At 32.6% G+C, this 22,858-nt stretch overlaps 1 protein-coding gene across 4 annotated transcripts in view; it reads left to right on the top strand.

Annotated features, from left to right (window-relative positions):
• Positions 1-22,858, top strand: part of LOC139089087 (putative leucine-rich repeat-containing protein DDB_G0290503) — a 41,207-nt gene that overhangs the window by 11,704 nt on the left and 6,645 nt on the right. The window contains exon 1 of one of the 4 annotated variants that reach the window (XM_070638516.1): positions 22,027-22,306. The exons of the other annotated variants lie outside the window; for them this stretch is intronic. The gene's annotated coding sequence lies outside the window, so the exon portion shown is untranslated. Of the gene's footprint in view, positions 1-22,026; positions 22,307-22,858 lie in introns of those variants that run through there. 4 annotated transcript variants of the gene reach the window in all.

Genomic DNA, 22,858 nt, shown 5'->3' on the forward strand with positions numbered 1-22,858 from the left:
TTAATAGTGCATAATATGCAGAAACTTTAAATTGCTTTAAATGCTTGTTTAATACGAGTGTTAGGTAATTGATTATGTTGCAATTAAGTGGAAATTTATGTGTGTGAAAAATTTGTGGTGTTAAGTAGCTAATTAGATTGGAATTTTCAGCATATGAGGATAAACCTTGACATCAGAGCTCGTCGAATACTATGAATTTGTATGAATTAGTCGATTTTAGGCTGCAAATGCGGCAAGCTGCACTTTTTAGAATTGCAAACAACCTTGAGTGTATTTTAGTTTATTTAAGCAATGATAGCTAATCTTCAAGTGACCAAACTGTTGAAAACTTCAAGGCAACTTCCAGTGTGAATGAATCCTATAACAAAATTGAGCATGCACAGCAATATTGCTTTTGCATAATGATTGTCTGTTAAGGGATGGCGTTGTCATAGTAGAATGCGCTTTGAACAAGGGTTTGATGCATTCGCGGCGAAAAACGAGGCATATACAGCTAGATCAACCTAAAACTGGTATGAGGTTGCATTCGGCTACTGCCATTTCATTTCATCTAGCATATTCCATTCAAAATTATTACAATAATATCAGTTGCTGTCAAGTAAACATATTTCATTCAAAAAACAATGACACAAAGCAGTCTTTATTGTCCATTTGAGAATAACGGCAAAAGATCATTTTTTTATCGTCAAAACACACATCAGTCAATTGGATTACTGACATGAAAGATTTACCGATTGTGAAATTGACGTAATTCCGTAAAAACATTCATATGCTAAATAATGTTTCTGACAAAAAATGTTAATATACTTGTATGTACATATGCAGTAGAAATTCACAAGTCCATAAAGTGCAACGATTTAGTCAAGTTCACATTTTGTCGTGGCATTTTACATGCAGTTGCTATTTGTTGCAATTAGCACTATGAGAAGTGAAAAAATGTTTTTAAAAGAATCTTGACTTTACAAGCTCAGCATATGTTTGCAATGGCACTTCCATGAAAGGCCTAGGCCAAGATATTCAAAGTTGTAACTGAATTGTGCTGCACGTTATCAGGGAAAATTTGCAATTTAAACACCTTGTCGCTAAAGTTAATTTTCATTTAAATGTGTTACAGGCAAATGTCCATAAAAAAAATTAAAATTGATTTTATGGCTTGATTTTGTTTACTTTTCTATGACAAATTGCTTTTGTACACCTTGAAACAGTTGTGGACGACCTTTTGTTCGTGGCATAGTTTTTGGCCGAATCTACACATGGTGTAGAGATCATGATATTTCCTAGAATGTCTATTAATGTCCCGCGGCACACAGATTGTCCATCACTGCCTCAGAAGAACCTTCTCGGTGTTAATTGAATATTTTACATTTTAAACGTGAGCAAACATTGTGAATAGCCACAAAATGATTCCTTTTTTTCGAGCATAATATCACTTTTTGTGACTTTACATGAATTGCTTCTGATGAAATCACGATAAATTTCAGCTGATTACGCCTATTAATTTTAATGATGATTAACAGGATGAGATAAATTTGGATGATTCGTCTCTTTTTTTTGATGTAATGAGGATGAACAATTGTGATTTATTTTTGACGCAGAAGGCTGTCGAATTGGATGATTGTCATTTTGTTGGGTGATTTGGAATCAAAATTTGGATTTAAGGTTGTGGATTTTGATGATTTAATCCAAAACTATTGAAGAAAATTGACCAAAAAATCTCAAAATTGCTCTAAAATTATCTCTAACAGACGTTGAGCATGCCTCCGTGATACAAAAACTCCACCACGGCACCTAAAACCATTCCTATTGCCCGTTATGACAATGTATACAAAAATAAGTCAAGTCATTCTGACTTCACTCAAATCACAAAACTAAAACACATTCTAGAAACAGACAATGTAGAATTAATCATTATAATACTATCTATAAATTTGTCATTTTCATCAGATTAACATTTGTCATCATGTAGTTATCTACAAACTATTGTGTGATGATATATGTATTACTTTATAAATCGTGAAGTTTGTTCATTAAAAGTTCAGAAATTTGAACGTTTACTTCATAATCAAGTCGTAAAAAATTAGTAAAGATAAAACGTAGAAAATGAAATTTGGGGAAATAGAATGAAAGAAAGGAGGACGTAGTTGGACATAGTAAGACGTAATAAGACTAAGGTGACCAGAGGAATTTCGCAAAATATCGGGACATTTTTGGAAAAAAATTGGAAAGTTAGGCACTATTGGGAGATCTTTTGAGGCTTTGTCGGGACACAGCATCAATGTAGAGAAAAATAGCAGCGTCCCGACAAAAATACAGCAGATGACCGCCCTAAATAAGACTTAATAAGACGTAGTTCAATATAGTTCAACGTAATTGGTTATAAATGATTAAGTTGACAGGGAACATTTTCTCTGCAGAAGCTTAAACATTACAAATTAGGGTCAGAAGCAGTCGACGGGTACGGAAAACTCGGATGACCGTCAGAGCAGCTTCGGATCTAACCGTTAATAAGACAACGCAGCCAAATTGACAAGAATATGACTTAAAATCCAATTTTAATCAATTTTACTTCAATTTACTTCTCAAAAAAAAAAAACCAGAACCTTCAAGATTATTCAAAACAATGACTAGATTCCATAAACAAATTGTTGTCGTCAAATAACTAGAAAGTGCAAGCCATTCAATTATCGATTCTAGCTCCATGCTGGATCTTTCAAATTCATTTGAATCAGTACTAAATGACAATAATTGTCAATAAAAAATTATTTATAACTTCAATGAATGAAAGTAGACAATTGAATCAATGAATTATTGCCAGTACTCGACATAAGCAAATTTAGACAGCAAGCAAATGCTTTAATGAAATTACAATTTTATTATTTCAGTGGAAAAAGAATGCAAATTGTAAGAAAAATTGTGTTCTGTGTGGGATTGACTTCTAAAATTGGATTTACGCAAGACATAAATTCTTCGAATTCTTTTATTAGAATTTTTTGGGATGTTCTCTGAAATTGGCAGGCTGGAGATTATTGGAATAAATTGCTGTTTTGGTATACGACTGTTTGCAACAGAATATACAGAAAAGTGGACATCATGCAGTTTTATACAGCACGCGTTTCTGGCTTTGTTGACACAAAAACTTATCCATTCGATGTGGTAAATCCCATGTGAAATGTACAATGTTCAATAATACCACGTGTCATTCTGGAAAACATTCTTTATTGATAGGGAAGCTTTAAAAAATGTTTTTGAGAATCTTATAATGTTATAGCTGAATTTATAGTATTTTTGGTTACTTTTTGAGCACTTTAAGGACTTTTCAAAGTAATTGAGAAGTTTATAGAGTCCATAAGAACCTAGTCGACTGTTACTGATACCCCAAAGCCCCATCAGATTCCTCAAGTCTCAAAAGATTCCCCAAAGTCCCATCAGATTCCTCAAAATCCCAACGGACTGTACCAAGCCTTCAAAAAAATCTCAGACTTCAAATAGAATTTCAAAATTCATACAATTGTTTCTAAAATCACTTTTTTCTTGATCTACTTCCCAAATAAACTACTATAACCTTCTCCAAACTCACTCTCAAATTTCATAACTTCCAGTTCTCATATCTTAAGTCCCCTCAAAAAAATTCTCCGATTTCTTAAACGATGATTTTGCCCTTCAATATTAATTTTGAGCTTGAAATGATACAATAGAAATTACAACTACACGTGGAAGCATTTCCTATACCCGTTTACGTGGAAATGATACTATAATATAATTTTTATTGACTTGATTGAATTTATTAACCTTAAAATATTCTTTGTATTGTCTGATATTGATTTCATTTTAGAGCGATTCCATGAGTGAAAAAAAATATGTCTTAAAAGTTTTTTATGAATATTTTTTTAATCAACTACTTTTACCCCAATGTTATGAACTTATATTATGTATTATTGTAATATTTAACCACAAGAATAACAAATTCACTACAAAGAGGTATATAACAAAAGATTTTTCTGAAAAACTAAACTTAATCGGTTAACTTTTCGAAAATTTCTAAATTTTCAATTGTCAATATTTCCTTAAGTATACATTTTCGTGTGATAAAATTACACATAATACATTTGAAAACGCCTAGGCTTTGTATTCATATCTTATTTGTGCCTGTAACTACTGCAATTAAGGAGAAAATTGAAGAAAACACAACTTAATCGGTTAACTTTCGACCGATTATTGCAAAACACAAAACACATTTTTTGCCATAATTAAGCTATATTAAGATCTTTAAACACTAAAAATACATTTAGAAAAGAAAAATAATCCTAAATGTGTTTCAAAAGTTAACTAAAAATGCATAACTTAAGAGAAAAATGAATACAAAATTTTGTACTAAAAATTTTTCAGTTACGTTTACTCATGGAATCGCTCTTTAGTCTTTGTTTGGGTTCTTTTGAAGAATTTTGTATTTTTATATAAACCGTAACCTATCGACCTGTTTTACTCTAGAATGTAGGGTTTCTCGGGCTGTTCTTAACGGAACTCTGAATTTAGGATAGATTTATAGTTTAATTTTAAGTTAATAGGTAGCTGCTACCGAAAATTTGAAAAAATACTGTCTTTTTCATGAAGCCAGAGAAAGTTGAAAAGACAATGTTTAGTTCTTGCTAAGATTATGTGTCAGAGCCAAGTCAGAGCTCAAAATCGACTCGAATTTCCTATTGAAAACAATATCTACATGAAGAGTATTCCGAGAAGCAAAATGCACTCTTCTAAGGTCTGCTACATCAACATGTTGACAGTAAGACATAAGATTGCAATATCAGCAACTTAACTAATTATTACAGCCAAAAATCAAACTTGCTGAACCTTGTTGTACGTGTTTTTTAACAAAAATGACCGAAATATGCCAAAATTTGACATTTTCTAACATGCCGCCTTACTTCCAAGCCATACATAGTTCAATACTTCTGCCAACATTCCATGTCTATTTTTATGGAACACAACATGACCAGACATATCATATCTTATCTTTATCAATACTTTTGTCACAATAGATTCCGATACAATATTTCACCATATACAAATAGGAAGTAGTGCTTGACAGTAGCTGACTCAGTAGATACCGATCATAAAAAAGGGTCAATTGTTTCATGAGCATCAACAATATCACTAATTTATTGGAAAAAAAGTTCTCTTCAAGAGACAACAATTTTCAGTTCACTTGCGGCAAATTAATGACAACAGTAAACAAAAGTACAACATTGATCAAGACACAGAAGAAGAAAAAGTCTCTTTTTTTTGTCTACGTAATTAAAACGCGACAATAATTGTTATTTCATTTACTGTACAGTTTTTTTTTTTGTCGAGCTACCTTCATATCGCACACCGCTCGCTGACTTTGAAATACATTTTTTTTAAAGCACAAAACAAAAGTAAGCCACGTAAATAAATATTGAATGTGAAATGTTCAACACAGAAATAATAAAAAGCAGGGCTAATGGAACAATAATGGAATAACAATACATTCAATATGATAAAAATAAAAATAATAAGTTTAAAACTGATAAGAAGGTCCGAATTTGTACTGCATGAGGCAACATTCAGTTTTTTTTTTCTATTTGCGATAACACGTCACAGATACAATACTTTAGTCATTCGTCTCTTATCATCAACACAATATTACATTCACATTTTTTGCGATTTTGTCATGCAGAAATGAAGTCTTTTACTTTTTACAAATAGTTCTGCATTTCTTTTGTACGGTAGGGTAAATGTAGCTACACAAAATGCAGTTCATTTTGTCATTTACGACCGAGTGACACAGGTGAAGAAGTCTCTGGAACGGAGCTATTTTGGCAGCCATATGGACTGCAAGCGGAGGAGGCTTCTATTAGGTGTTAATTCTGAGCAACACAAGTAAAAAAGGCTCCGCCACTAAACAATCAGCTCCAGCATGCAATGAACGTGCTTTCAAGAGCAGAGTAAGCTAAGAGCAACGCTTACGAGGATGCTTATCTGGTATATTTAAGGAAAGCTAGCAATCCAGAGCATTATCTTTGCCAGTTGGAGTAAGACATCACTAAACCTCTCTTATTGACTTCAAATGGAAGCCACCTCCGTCTCGCGTCCACATCCCTATCAAAAATAGCTATATGGCAGCAAAGGCTCCACAAAGGAGCTTATAAGGCACCCCTTAATCTCTTTTACTAACAACTAATGGACGGCGCCTCCATATAACAACTACCATGGCTTCCATGGTGTCGTCTTCTTCATTTGTGTCACTCGGGTATTAACATCAAAGGGAAACTTCCTCCGTTTGGTATCCAAATTGCTGCCCTGACGAATCCTTCTTCATTTGTGTCGCTCGGGCACCAAATGAAAGTCGCCTCAATTTGTCGTCCATAAGGTTGTAAAGCTGCCAAACACAGCTCCATGTCGGATCCATCTTCATCTATGTCACTCGGAACAGAAACAGTTCTAAAAAGCATAAAGCCACAAAAACTTTTCGCTCTGATAATGGCACAAACTAAGCCTTACCCACCTATCTTTTCACTAAAAAATAAAAAAAGAAGAACACTCGTGCATGTGTTTTATAAAGTATAGAAACGAGACAATTTTTTAATGGAGCAACGATCAGAGTAGAATGTGCTGATGTAGAACAATACAGAAATAGTTGAGCAACGTTGACAATGACGATGATATGAAACACAAAAATGGAGCAAACAAAATATTATTGCAACTTTTTTATTATATACACATAATATAATAGACACATTCATGTCTTTTGAAAGACTATATCAAATATCAAAAGCCATTACAGAAATGGCACTAAAAGGACAGGAGGATGAGTGATGACAGCATATATATTAATTGATGATATCTATTATGTATTAAAATGTATATTACAATACAACACATCTACCTGACTGAGTGTATGGATTGGGAATGTTATTGATTTTATAGTTGGTAAAGTTGGTAGTTTTGGATGCAAATTGAAGGGTTTTGAGCTGCTTTTTTGCATGGTTTATGTGACCGACTTGATTATTTAGCCATTTTATCGCTTTTCGACCAATTTCTCCTGTTTTATTGAGCAAATTCCTTCAATTTTTAGATAATGTTTCAAATTTCGTGCATATTTAGTCAGCTTGTCTTATATTCGAGTTACCTCCAATAGCTCAGTGGTAAAAGCATGCGAACGGAAAGCATAGAACGTTGGTTTGAGTCTCACACGAGTTCTTTCCTTCTAACTAAGCAAATTCCATCACTTTATAAAAATTGGCGAATTCCGCCAACCAGGCTTCACTTCAGACTATCCAAATTCTACTCTTTCATCTCTTCTACCCGAATAATCCACAAACCTTCGCAGAAATTTACGTTAACCACCAAATAATGTCATTTACGTAATAAATATAGGAACAAAAAAAAAATGTGACATTTCCGAATTGACTTTTTTTTCCATTCAGCAATATCCATTTTTGTCCACCTCATGCTGTGTAAATTTTTAATGTAATTTAATCGATTGGCAAATATATCCATCGTGTTTACATAAACAACAACAACAGCAACAACAAAAAAAGAGCCAATTTTGTGGCGTTTTCAAATTCAAATTAAATTCCACAATTGTAATTGAATGACTCAATTTACATCAGACCGTAGAGTTGTCAAGATTGAAGCCCAATAAAAGTCATATTATGTAACTGCATACCCAAAATGCATTCTAGCATGCACAAAGTATAGAATCTTTATACTCACGACAAAAAACGGAAGTAAATGGAGTTGATACCAAAAGAATGAAGCATAAAAAAAATATCATCTAGCGATAAAGTGGAACTGAAGTCAATTACAGTGCTGCACATTATAAAACACGTGATTTAAGTGAGTTTTGCAATGTTGAGTCGCTGAGAATAATAAAGAAAAAAAAGTATATGTATATTGTAGGAAGTAAAACTGAATGCAATCACACAGCAGCGACAGCATTGTTGTTGTTGTTCTATCTCCAGCTGAGTAAATGAGAAGAGAAAATGTGGTTGTGAGGGTGAAAAAATAAATGCCATTGACAAATGGAAAACCGCAACAAGAAAGAGTTGAAGACTGAAAGTTTGTTACAAATGGGAAGGGAAAATATACAGCATGCGGTGCTGGGACACAATGGCATTAAAGCGGGGATGCTTTAAACGCATAATTTAATTTAACTGGAAGAAGTAGATTGTTGACCTAATTAGTTGAAAGTTTAGTTCTACGGAAGCTTGTCAATTTAATTTTGAGTGGAAGTGAACATTGAGATACAGCTTGATGGAAGTGACATAAGCTAGTTGCATGGTCTTTTAGACTTGAAGCATTATTTCATGTTTCTTATGGATGGATCTAAGTAGAATCTACATATGTTCAAGATTACGTCTATGTCTAAAACTGATTAGACCTAAATGGACAACCTGTGTCCTTTAAAGAACATTTCAGATAGTTTTTGGCAATCACTGTGTCACGTGTCATTCTGTAGCATGGAGGGTAATCAAGTGTACCGTTCATAACTCTAAAACTGAAGCTATTTAGTGTTCCAATTAATTTTTCATGCATTATATTGAGCCGTCATTAGTTAAACACTTGTAATGTCGTCACATTCGACATTGAGAGATCGGTGTCTAGTAGGAATCGAACCCTCGTACTCATAAGAATGCTCATAGAATGAGTAAAGTCTCTGTAATAGAGGATTAATCTCGGAATAGCAGATCCGCTTATATATGGCTCGAAATCTTTGATTCTGATATTTTCTGGCACTATAACACTACAAGAAGAACTAATCAAAAGGAAAACTCAATGTAATTCCTGCTCTCGGACGATGCTACTTATGAAAGGCTTAAATAGACTTAATTAAATACATCAATCTCACCTTAATCTCTCAAATTATAATTAATAAACAGCCAACAACATGCGTATTAAATCATAACTCATTACCCAAAACATCACAAAAGAAGATTCTATCCATATCCACAAAAATAACCAAATTACAACCAATTTGTCATTCTCATGTTAATATAATGTTCTCAGAAGGGATATATTCAGCTAATAACTGGTGCTCAATCCATCAATATCCTTTCTGTTTATGCCTATTTTAATATTAATCATCCATGACATGAGCATCGTCTCAAAAATGTCAATTTACATAACCCATCCACGAACTCTTTGCTAATTGATTCCTTTTTTTCCGTAAAATTTTACGTAACAATGTATCGTATGGAAATATTAGAGAGGCCAATTCTAGATGTAAATTATTCATTGAATGTGACCCATTTTAATAATAACCGTGCATAACCCAAGAAGCCTCACACATATTTTTTGTTGTTGTTCTTGTTACAGTTCGGTCGTAGACACCTTCGAGTGAAACTTAATTGAAATTTATAAATAAAACATAAAGAAATGTGAAAAAAAATCCCCAAAAAGAGCGACTGTGTCGCACATTCATTATGAATTCAGGGCCAGGTTAAATATTTTTTTTTTTTTGTATATTCAGTCAACGTAAAAGAGGTGAAACTGAATGAATTTATGCACAGAACAAAATCATGACACATAATCATTATGTATGAATACATCAACTATAAACGAGCGCCCTAATTCGATAAAATAAAAATATTCTCGAAATGATGATTTTATAGTCCAATTTGTAATAAATTATTTAATGAGAGTCATATGAATGCAGTTATATGATGCATCTTTACAAATGATTCATGTTGGTATAGGGTCGTTTATTGATGACGTCTATCTAGATAGCACAAATCGGGTAATCGATCAAAAATTGGGCCTCAAGCCAGTATGACTCTGAATTGGTGCTGGACTCAGTTTAAATCCAGAACCATGCCAGAGTCACGCCAGCTTGATGCCTATTTTTCGATCGATTAAACTACTTGTGCTATTTCTCTGTGGAAGCTCCATTAATTAAGGTTTTCGAATCTGACTTGATTATCGCGTGAGTGGCCGTGAATCTGATGTAAAAAGATATATAATCAGATAGGATTGCTGTCTGGGTTTGGCAATTGGTTGACAACGAAATAGCCTAAAGAAGGCCATGAAATACAATTGATCGCCTTGGTCAGCAAAACAAATAACTATATATTGCAATTTTTGCTATAAAAATGAATTAAAATCAACCTTCATGGTGCGGTTAAGGCCACTTAAGGTCTTGCAGTTGATACAACATCATAGTGATGCCCTAGCGAACAGGCTGCGCTGTTTCAGAGTGTTAAATAGCAAGGGTACGACGACTAAACGTCTGCATAATTCAAGCTTGTTTATGACAATGATATTGAAAGCCAATACAGCCCTAATATTAGACAAGCATAATTTATGAACATCCCCACTCGGCATATTAAATTAAATATTGAATTTTGACATAATTTATCAACTGCATAACCTACCACACTGGTATTATTATTCCATTCAGTCCTTTTGACAACCTCATGAAAAATTTATAAGTCAAAAATTTAAAAATACTTTTCAAATGTGACATCTGTGAACTTTCCAATATTCACAAATCTATTTTAAAAAAGAATATTGAAGAAAAAATAAAGTCAATTAGATTGCCTGCGATGTTTGTCTTGTGAATCAATTGTCATGCAAATAAGACGTATTTAGATTGGATATTTTGATTAGTCAGAATATGTATGGGAAGATACTAATAGGACATATCATAATATTATTCAGAGAACTAGATTGAAATTAATAATGTATGAATCTGGATGATGAAGTGGATGTTCATTTGTTACGTTCGGTTTTTATGGATGGAAAGGATTTTTAGGATTTCGTAGTAGCTAAAACAAAGGGGAAAGGCACGGAGAAGAGCACGGGGAAGAAGAGCACGGGAAAGAAGAGCATGGAAGGTCAATGTGGAAGCCTAACTCATGTGTAATATAATAAGAAAACAGCCCCTGAGTGTTGTTGAGTCACTAGAAATGTGATTTAAAAGTTCATCAAAAATGACAAATTTTGCAAGATTTTCATGAACAAATTGACTCAAATTCCACATGATCAACATCCAAAATGACCCAAATGTACCACAAACTAACATCACTTACTCCCCATACCTTCCCAAAATAACCAATCAGATTACAATATCCATAATGCGCGCAAATTAAAGAAAAGAAACTACTAATGTCAACAACAAAAATTCTATGTATCAATTTCCACCTTATTACCCTATATTCCAATCCAAATCACGCTTCCCAGTCTAGCTCATAATTATGTAATCATGTTAAATATATTTTTATGATTACGCCAAGTCATTCAATTAAATAGTAATTTCCAAGCAAAATTAAATAAAAATAAATAAATAAAAGGGAAACTGCCATCAAGTCACAAGTTTATTGACTCAAATATACAATTAAATTCTCCATCGGTCACAACAATAACAACATTGCCCTCACTGTGTCCGAAAAAAAAGTTCGTTTTTTACAATTTTTTTTGTGGCCTGTGTATTACAACTTTGAATCGGAAATTTCGAATTTCCGGCACACGGAACAGCAAAAAGAAATAAATTGTTAAGTACGGAACAAAAAAAAATTCTTCAATTTTTGTTATTGGTGGTTTACTGCTTTGTGGTCTTTTGTTCTGTGGATGGTGTTATTTAGTGTTAATTCTGATTGAATTTTGGGATGTTGTACTCAAGAACTAACCAGACTGTTAAAATCTTACAGCAAGATGCAAAATTGTTCTGACGACACCACGACGGTTGATTTAGATTCATGATTACGCTAAAAATGGCAGCTCATCGTGTTGTGTCACTCAATTTCCGACTCTTTACCGAGTTTCTTATTTGAAAACTTGCAGCATTCAACCACTTGAACTCTTAATATCCCCAAAATGTATCAACACAACCACAAAATATTTGCATTTACCCAAAATTCTCTAAACATTAAAATGCAATTCCTCAACATTCATTTTCTGGATGATAAATCTCAACAAACAGAAGCCTTAACTCATATTTATCTATAAATTTTACGCCTACCCGACTCGGTTCTAGTCTAAATTATTTTTAGCATTTATTTCCATGTATTCTCATCACATTTATTGTCTGTTATTAATTTGATAATAATACAGACAATGTTTGAGCGTGTAATTTTCAGCTAGGCATTGTTTTATGACAGTAAGCACGTGCTCGTTTTTCTCATCATTCAATGCTCTTCAACGTTTTTATTTTTTGCTTTGCATATAAAAATAATTGCAATGCAAAATGATTTGATGCAGATGTTCTCAAACTTTTGGGATTGTGGGGGACGTTTGGGGGGTTGGTAAAGGGGGTTTAAGAGGCTTTATGGTTTGTCATGCAATTGTTGAATATGGGAATTTTCGTTTTAAGATTTTTGTGATTTTACAAATGATTAGGATGCAAATTTAATGAACTAATGGGCAACGGTAATTGGCAAGCGGTTCCCAGCAATGGACTCAGAATAAAAAGGGAAGCCATGGATCATAATTGATCTGTACAGCCAGTGAAATAACTAAGAAGACCTAAATTTGACCTAAAAATGCCTCAAAATTCATAAAAATGCTATTTATTGTCCCAACAACTCCACAAGTTTGAGCATCCCTAATCTATTAAATCACTCAATGTAATAAGTAGCAATCGGAGATGAATGAAATGAGAGAGTAAGATGGAAACTGTATATCTCCTTCAATCAAATGCAAAGTCTTGTGCTTACGATGATTACATGAATTCACTTTTTTTGTTTATATTTAGATGTAAATGTGAATAATGGAAATGCTCACAGCTGTTTTATTCATTCAATTTTGATAACCACAGTTCTCATCACATATTCAATTTGTAGATTCTTTGAAGATTCTCCCTTTTTTTTGAGATGATGATGATGTTGATCATAAATATTTGTTATGAGATGAATGAAAATTGTGAAGTTGTTTCAAACTATCTAATTGAGGCTGACAATTATGTAATTTTTGTTCTCGAATTGTATGTGAGGAATGAGTCAACTAGACTGAATGTAAATATTGAGTAAAACAATGATAGGCACTTTATTTATCAACAGAATAAACATGAATTGATATTTTTTTTTATCTCGCAACTAGAATGAATTGGAATTTAAATAAACGCATGAATATATGTGTCTGGATTTCAATTAAAATGAACAATTTAGTTAATGATAAAAATTTCTAGAATTTGATATTAGTTTGATTTTTTTTTTAAATTATTATATGACTTCCAACTGGAAATGACAGATTGTATTAATTTTCGAGAATATATTTTTTATGAATCGCGAGGTTAATGTCTGTTGTATGCATATGACTGTAATCAGACGAAATCTGATTCAGAGAGGAGTTAATAATTTAATTGGATTTGTTACAAATGATATAGTTTAAAGGTCGAAGCTGACTTGTGAAGTTTACAACTTTAAACCAAAATAGCACAAGTTGGTAAATCGATGTCAAAATCATTGCTAGAGTCACGAAGATCTCATGCCATTTTTAAATCGAATTCGTCACCAAGTCAGAGTAACGTCGGCCTAGAGCCGAATTTTTGATTGATTAACCGATTTGTGCTATTCGATCTTAATGACACAACTCAAATCAGCCGAGATCTAGCCAACTCTAGCTTGATTCCATTGTATAAAGCCTGTAATCAAAGTCACAGAGTCTAGGTCGCATGCCTTCCACCAATGTTGCCTAATTTCAGTCACTTGGATTAAGTTTTAAAAAATGACTTATACTGTTCCATAAAAACATTTAACATTAACCAACACCCAGACAAAAGCAGTTGATTAACAACGCAAATAAACAACAACGCCGCTAAACTGCGATTCAGCTCAATCAACCCCTTTAAAACTAAACTTAATTTATCATCCGTTCAAGTCAATTCTCAGAAATTTCGCGAATTCGTTGGTTATTTTAAAAATGAAAAATTACCAAATAAATTAATCCGATTAGAGGATTATCTAAATCAAGTATTGATCAACCTCTATGCCGCGGCAAAGACTGAAGTATTTTTTTCCTGTTATGATCCACATGCGATGGCTTACCACCAAGGTGTGCAGTTTGACAAACAAGTTTAGACAACACTGATCTAAAGAAAGACATGCTTAATAAATTCTTAATAAATGAGCACTTTTATAAACGGACGAACTAATAATCAATTGATTCCTCGACGCAAAAAGCGGCAAAATGCTAATTATTCTCACCAAAGCCACACGACATCGATTAGCTCTTTAAAATTCAATAAAGCAGATCTGAGGTAGAATAGAACAAGACATTACCTAACCACACTTCTTATTCTCTCAAATGGTATTCAAATCTTAAAATTTCATAGTCATTATCTAATTGCTGCCAATTTTAAACGTCAACTATTATTGATATTAAATATGAGATGTCATTTAACAGCATATGATTATAGGAATAGAATTAACGTCATAAATACTATATGTCAATCAGCTAGTAATACTAAATTATGTAAAACAATCATGAATGAGACGAAAACCGAAGCCGGTCATTTAAAACATGCTCTATGTCATGTGATTATTTTACTTCCATGTCTGAACTTGACCTTGAACAGTAAAGACAATTACGACAGTGATTCATTTTGAAACGTGTGATAGAGAGAGAATAAAGCAGAACTGAGATGTAGAGAGTATAAAAATTTATGGCATGTATTACATATTCACAGATAGAACAGCATAGAATAATGCTTTTTGTCATGCGATCAGTTCAAAATCTGTCAATGTATTTGGGAAGCTTCAATTTTACAATTTTTGTTGTTTTTTCAATGATTCAATTTTATTATTGTCTGATTATAGACTTTTTATGAATGATCAATTATAATTCCCATCTATTAGTGTGCATCACGCATGAACTAACATTGTAATTCTACAGTTTGTTGAGGACAGATGGAATGTTTGCGTGATTTGTTGGAATTTTTTAGGTTTTTGTGAATTTTTTGAGATTTTTTTCAAACTTATAAATTTTTTTCAAATTTTTAAATTTTTTTCAAATTTTTAAATTTTTTTAAAATAATTTATGAGGAAAACTTTAAAATTCCTAATATCAGCAATATCTGCCAAATTTATTCCTATTTCAATTCCCATCCACAATTATCCAACTCAAACTACTCATTTTAAAACAATTAGTAAATCAAAATAATTCTTCAGTTCCTCATAAGTTCATTAAAAAGTCAAATTTCGCTTCCACAAAATAAATCAATTCTCAATACAACATTCAGTGACTTAACAGAACCTCACACAAAAAAGAAGACTGATGGATACGTCTGAACGATCATTTCTCATGTATTATGCGCATATCTCACTCTTATCTGCTTTTTAAGATTCTTTTCTCAAAAAAATATTATCCATAAAATTAAGAAGCACTCGAAAAACTAGTTGATGATGAGCACATGGCGTGATGACCAAAACCTTCAGAATAATTGTGTTCAATTGCTGCTTTACAAAATTATTTTTGGTATTTTTTTGTAGTGCGCAGTGCTTTTTAAGCAAATAAAGTTCTACAAATGTCCTCATGGTGTGGAAAATTATTTTTTAATGTGTTTTGCTGTGTTTTTTGCGATAAAATGATAAAGGCAAACTATTTTTTAATGTTTTGCTTGTCTCTTTGTTCTTTTACCGACAATCAGTGTGTTTTTATCAAATATTATTGGACAATTGTACGAGTTGGTGGAGTCACTTGATGTTGACGAATTTTTGTGAGTGTTGGGTGAATGGATGGAGTTAAATGTTGGATTAAAAAGCAGTTTAAATTGGATTTTTAATGTGTTCTGAATAGCAGAGCTGGAAATCAATTCAAATTTAAATTGCGTTTTAACAGTCTTTAAGCATACTTTCATAAATGAAGGTTCTCATGAGAATGCTCAATCAATATAATAGCGGATGCTCAATTTTGTGATCGTTAGCTTGCTCTTTGTCTAATATGGAAGTCAGATCGACATTTGAATACAAACTATAACTCGGTTGCAAGTTGTGCTGAAAAGGTCGTTAATTAATGACGTTAAAGGCAAGTTGAGGGTGATAGATGGTAACAAGTGAATCGGAAGACACAGAACAGTTCAATATAGTCTAGAGTTGCCGTTTTGTTACCACGTTTATAGTTAAGTGTGCAAGCTTCCTGCCTGCTACGTTACAGCTGATTTTGATCTATTTTTATAGCAAAAAAGTCATTCAATTGCTATGTAACACGAATTATTGAATATCTCAACTCCCTCGTCCCCTCAACCTTCAATCCTCATCCAAACTTAGACTAATATCATGAACCAGTAACCCAAACCATCCCAAACCACCAACACCATCATCTACAAAATCCAGCTAAAAAATAAATTATGAAAAATAATTTTCATAAAACGCGATGTTTTTTTCATTTTCGCAGAAAATAATTTAAATCGATGAAAAAAAAAATACAATAAAAAAGAGACACAGTAGAGCATAATATGGTACACACAAATTGCTTGCATATCGCTGAATTTTTTATTAACCTTTTGCATTCAGCTCTATAATTATTAACCCATATTTTCGCCTGCTGCCATAGAAAATGAAATTTTAATGGCGTTCGCATTCGAAAGCATAAATTGTGCATCCAGAAATCGATAAATTCCAGTTCATTTCACTTCCACTTTCATTATAATTTATATTTTTTGTGTTTTTCAATTTTTCTTCTTTCATTTCCACATAGAATCGTCTGATTGTCTATCTTATTTAATTAATTAATTCATTCAATTTTGCATTTACTCTTCCGATATTTCAATTAATTTAATTTTTTCTGTCCGACCTTATCATATGGACTACATCGACGTTGTGACTGAATGTATTCAAATGAAAATGAAATTATAATGAATATTGCTGTACATACAAGCATATATTCCAGCACAGAATGTTCTATATTAACTAGACTGATTGCTTTTCATGTGTAATCATGAAATGACATTGGATGGCATTTAAATGGTTCTGTGAAGTTTCGCAGAATTGGCAACAAAACGCCCCAAAACAACGCAATAGCAATAACTTAATTCTAAAATTGTAAAAATGTTTAATAATCGATATAAATTATAGGTGCAATTGAAGCAATTTATTAAATGGTCTATTAAATAAATTGAAAGCAAAAATAGACAGCCATAAATAAAAAATTTCTTCATTCATTCACGAGAATTTTAATGGATTTGATTGAAAAGTATCGACTCTTGTTAATATTTCATAGGGAAATTATAATGCGTTTATAATTCATTCTAATAAAGACAATTGAAATGGAAAGTTCTATCTATAGATACCCCTAACGAGCAAAGAGGTCGCTTTTATGTACCGTGGTAGTCTTTTTGTTCCATGAAAGCATGCTCTTTGCCTGTTAGGGTCGGTTTTGTCAAAATTATGTGCTGCGGCACACTGGTGAACCCTAGAGTAAGGACAGATGTGCCGTAAACTATTTTTTACATCCAAAGTGAGCCATAACTCAAAAAATTTTGTTCAATGCTGCTATAGATGGACAGACGACCATTTACTGTATATTGGTGGATCTGCTAATAGTTAGATTGACAATTAACACGACTACCTTGAGATAAGTGACCGATCAATCCATAATGATAGCATAGATCATTGTAAGAGCATGCCCATTGTCATTTACGGTGAGTTTAACCTTCTAGACAACCCCAAGTTGTGCCTTAAGCAATTTTACTACATTATACATCGTTGACGTCGAACGGGAGGGCATTTTTATGGCTACGTGACCGCTGATTTCGGAGCATTTTAACGAACATCATGCTATTGAGGTATTGCACCTAATAGCACCAAGTTTGTTGCCCAGGGAAATCCCCATTTCCCGTATATCAAACATGTCTTTGTCCAAAGTTCTGTCTTTGTCAACTAAAAACTTTCATGTCTCCGACTGTCTTGTACACATGTAATGCAATAAAAGTACATCCATTATCTGATAGTGATCAATGTCGAAAACTCAACAGTCTCTTAACCCTAAGTCAGCTAGCAACATTTTATTTCTTGTCAGTAAAGGGCTTCTTTTGTTTAAAAAAAAGTTTTTCATGTTTCATATTCTGAATGTCAGCACCAACTACATCTCATGTTTCAAAATGTGATACACATAAAATAAATATAAAAAAATGGAAAATGATTGTAATTAAAAAATTATTTATTCAATAACTACATCCAGCTTATTATAAATGAAGGCGTCATGCGGATAAAAATTCAATATCGCGCAACACACACAAAAGTCCTAGAAAAGTTCTCACACATCAAATCAGAAAGCGACCAAAGCCACAGCACAAAATGTCAACGACAATGAGGTAGAAATGCTGATTAAGTGTCAAGCAATCGAAAGTCGATTTATGACAAAAATAAAATTACCAAAAAAACTTTGATAGCTATAGCTGGCTTTATTACGATCATTATTAAATGGAATATAAAGAATTTCTATCATTACTGTATAGATACGGAAGGTAGGCGAGTTTGAGAAAGTCTATAATGGTAATGTAAGTCGCGGGCGTAATGGAAGAACCAAAAAAAACTAATGAAATTGATGTTAAAAATGGAATATTAATGGAATGAAGTAATGATAGCTTTTGAAGAATGGACTAGATGAATTACATTAAAATGTGTATTAGAACATTGAGGAAGTCATGATTCAATGATGAATTTCCCCATGAGTAAATCAGTTATTGTGCCAACAGGAACTTAGCTTAAGATGAATCGCAATTTATGAGGGATTTTGGGATTTGTTTCACAAAAAACCAAAGCAAATTGAAGATTTTTTCCAAAAATAGGGCGAATTGGTGGGGAGCTAAACCAAGGATTGATCCGTAACAGCAACTTCTTACTCCTTCCCCCTGCATACTCCCCTGTCTGCCACGATCAATCCTTATCAGCCTTGTAACATATCCATAAAATTCACATAATCAACAAGTCATTAATTAACATCTTAATTGGATTTTAAAGCACTTTAATTACTATTTACAACTTAATTTAAAAAAAAAGCTTGTTAATGAAGCTTTTATTGAATGATTATAGGTTTGCATTGTGCAATATTGTTTTTCCTACCGACTTGATTGATGCAAACATTGTTGAAAAGTTCGTGACAAATTTTAATAAAATTTTACAAAATTGAATAATTGAAATTTAATGAGGGGAAAAAATAAACATTTGGATCTGATAAATGATTCGATTGGCATTAATTTGATTGGAACTTTAATTCAATGTTGTCTGTTGATTGTAGTGTTTTGGAAAAGTTTGTACGCAAAAATGTCAATGAAAATGGAGATTTTGAGGTGAAAGAGTTCCTAAATTGGGTAATGTATTGTGGAAATCGGTGACGAATTCATTAGTAGATGGCTTTCCGGATGATATAAGTGAATAAGACTTCGTCTTGAAGCTTCTAAAGCTGCTCTTAAACTCTTCTTAACACCAAGCTCATTTGGGACAATGATACTAGGCTCCAGACTCATTTAGATGCCATATATCAGCAATTTGAAGTCAGTTTCCATTTGATGTTAATAAAAGAGCTTTAAAGCAGCCTTTAAAGCTCCATGACGAAACCTTCTTCATTTGTGTCGCTCAGGATCCTCAAAACACAAAGAATTGTTTAGGTTTGACCTAATAAAGCTCAAAAATCACCGAATTTCTCTTTTCAATCAAACATTTTCATTGAAATTCAATAAAACCCTTCATGATTCAAGCACAAACTGCTCTAATTTTATGAGTTTCCATAAAACTTCATCACCTAAAATCAATAATCCACTAGTTACCAATGAAAAGATCAGATTTCATCACAACTACATGTTTTCACTAAAAGACATCAAAAACAGAACTTAAGTACAACTATTTTTCACATTGTGATATATTAGGAATAATTAATAAGTAAACTGTCAGTTGTCAAGCTGAATATTCAATGAAATTAATACAAATATTGATAATGCAAACACTCTTTTTTTATGTATGAATATTTTAAATGGTACGGTGTAATTAAGATCATATCGAAAAAGAAAAAATATTTTCATTAAAATGATTAATTTTCATAAATATCGAATGAGTTGGACGTAAAGTTGACATCTAGCTTGTCTAAACACAATAGAAAAGAAATTAATTTTCAGCTATTGGGTCTTGATTGTTTAGTAGTTTAGTCGTAATTTTTTTGGGGTCTTTTATGGTAAATTGAATGAGTTTTTGGAAGGTTTGCAGTAGCAGGAACAGCAAATTGCTCCGTACATTCCTGTAAAGGCACTGACATCAATATACACTTGAGTTGACCATCCACATCCCTTCATATTGACTCATGTTAGTGAAATTGCAACTCTATTTTTAGAACTAAGTCCAGAAAAGCTTCCTAAGCCACATGCTTGCCCCAAATCGAATTCCATTCCATTCCCGAATCCAGTGCGTCAATAAATGAAAGGAAAATCAAATCCAAATTGCCTTTTTTTCCTTCGATGAAAAATTCATTTCCGCATTTCTGTGTCAGTAGAACATCTGTCATTGATGATAAATAGGCCAACAGCCAACGATTTTGTGTAAATTGCATGTAAAATTACACAAGGCACATAAGTCATTTCATGCAATATCTCTTCGTACTTTAATGTGCTGAACAATTTTTCATATTCAAGACTGTACACTCTCATACAGTTGTGCGCTACAGGACGAAATGGGGGTGAAACAAAAAAAACATTCCCCAATGAATATTTTATCAAAAAGCCAACAAGCACGACAAGTCATTACTATTATTTTTTTGTAGTTGAATTGGTTGTTGAATATGGAAATTTTGTTTTGTGACTTCGCTTTGTCCTCACTGTTTTAAGTGTTATGATGTATTATGACTAATGTATAGCTTTATTTGAATTATTTTAGACTTTAAAGATTGAAGCTGCGTGATTGAATGACTGAATAATTTAAATGATTAAAAAACCATTTAGATTTAAATAATTATCTACTTTTATTGACCTGGGCTATAAAATAGAAATTATTAGGTATTAGGCAGTAATTATTCAGTTACTATTATGACTTAGAGATCTGTTAAGCTATAGTTTGGTGCAAAATGCTCTATTTACCAAATTGGATAGGTTTTTATGTGCTTAGTTGTATGTCTAAGTTCTAAGGATGACTAATGTTGTCCGTCGTGATGACAGTTGTCAAGTGTCTAGCTGTCGTTAGCCAAAGCTATGCTTTTTCGCTCGAAACAACCCCGACTCGAATTTTGCATGAAGCATCAAAGTCGACTTGACTCGAATTTACCATGAAGTCAAGTCTTGAATAGATTTTTGTCATAAGACAAATGTCGATATGATGGAATTTACTGTCGTTAGAACTAGGCAAACAACTGGTCAGTTGTTGAGCCCAATCCAAATTAGAGTTACTAAGGCCTAGAACTCGATCTAGGTTTGGTCTCAAGAAATTGTCGAGACAGAGACTTCGGGAAACCTTTATTGGGATAAAATCCAACTTGACGCAAGAGTCATTCCATCCTGGATCACTATTCTTTACATATTCTACTCCATGTTCCTTTCAAGTTAGTAAAATAACTAAATTCCTACAAAAAATGCTTCCTCTAATCCTTTCAAACCTAATGCCGTCCATACTACTTTCCCTTTTCATTTCAATCAAATTGCGTTTGAGTTCCTCTACATTCTCTCAATGTTCTCTCCATTTTCTCCCCTTTTTTTTATCATAAAACATATTTTTTTATAAGTAGACATTCATTCGACAATCAAATGTCCATGAAAGCACTTTCCATAATAATGAAAGGAATAAATGACAGTGGGGGAGAGTAAAAAGCTCCACTCATAGCTCAATAATGACAAAAGGAATGAAAAATATAGAAAATTATTTTCCAAAGCGAACAACATTTTTCATTTTCAATTAAACATGTTTCACTTCTAGTTTTACAAAGGAAATAACACGACGTACAGTTTAGTATTGAGACACAAAAATGGGTAAAAATAAAAAAATTTTATACACGTTGCGCATTATTAATTTTTATTGCCTTCGAGGGTGTTTTGGAAGAGATTATCAATTTTTTTTTGTGATTTTGGCTGTGATTTGCCAAAATGTTTTTCACTGTCATGGACAACGGAAGAAAAGTGTTGAACATTTTGGATGAGAATTATAATGACATGAAATAAAATTTAATGGATATGAATGTGAATAAATGGTTCATAAAAAAGGCTGTTCTGTGACAATTTTTAGTATTATTCTATGAAGAACGTTTCTGTGATGTATTTTAAAGGTTAATGGTTTCGTTGCCATTTTGGAAGTTAGAATATTGTTTTATTAATATCTGGGAGTTTCATTTAATTGCAAATAAGGATATACAATAATTTATGTGATGTAATTTGGAATTGGTAATTAGTATGAATTTAAATTGAATTATTGCCTGAAATGTTCTACATATGTGTAGCTTGTTTAGAAGACAATTTCGGTGGATTTATAATTAAATGGTGAAAAATTCGGTAAATTAATATTCCAAGCTACAAGAATCGGCAATTCTAGTAAGCTCTAAGTGACTAAGTGGTTGGACAGCAGACCGGATATCTGTATTCCCTTCTTTGTGTAGACTTGATTCTCGAATCTTACTAGACACGGATCTCTCAATTACTACTTAGAATGGTGTAAATATTGAAGAAATTCGCAAAATACATTCATAAGAATATTCGTAGAAGGCAATGAAAATTTTTTGCATTATTCCATCAAATTTTGCTTCATTGGACCAAATTACTTTAGACCTAGATATCCACAGGACACTAACCTGACATTATTCAGCCATATTTTTGTCCTTTCGGGTTTAATATTTTTATTTTTCAAAACACAGATTAAAATGACACTTACCTTATAAATAACTGGTGTCAATTAAGGTCACTGACAATGACTTCTTGATCAATGTATTGAAAGAAAAC

Source organism: Chironomus tepperi, unplaced genomic scaffold (assembly GCF_022539635.2).
Source record: "Chironomus tepperi strain 1889 unplaced genomic scaffold, CSIRO-AGI_Ctep_v1 contig_174, whole genome shotgun sequence".
Taxonomy (NCBI): Eukaryota; Metazoa; Arthropoda; class Insecta; order Diptera; family Chironomidae; genus Chironomus; species Chironomus tepperi.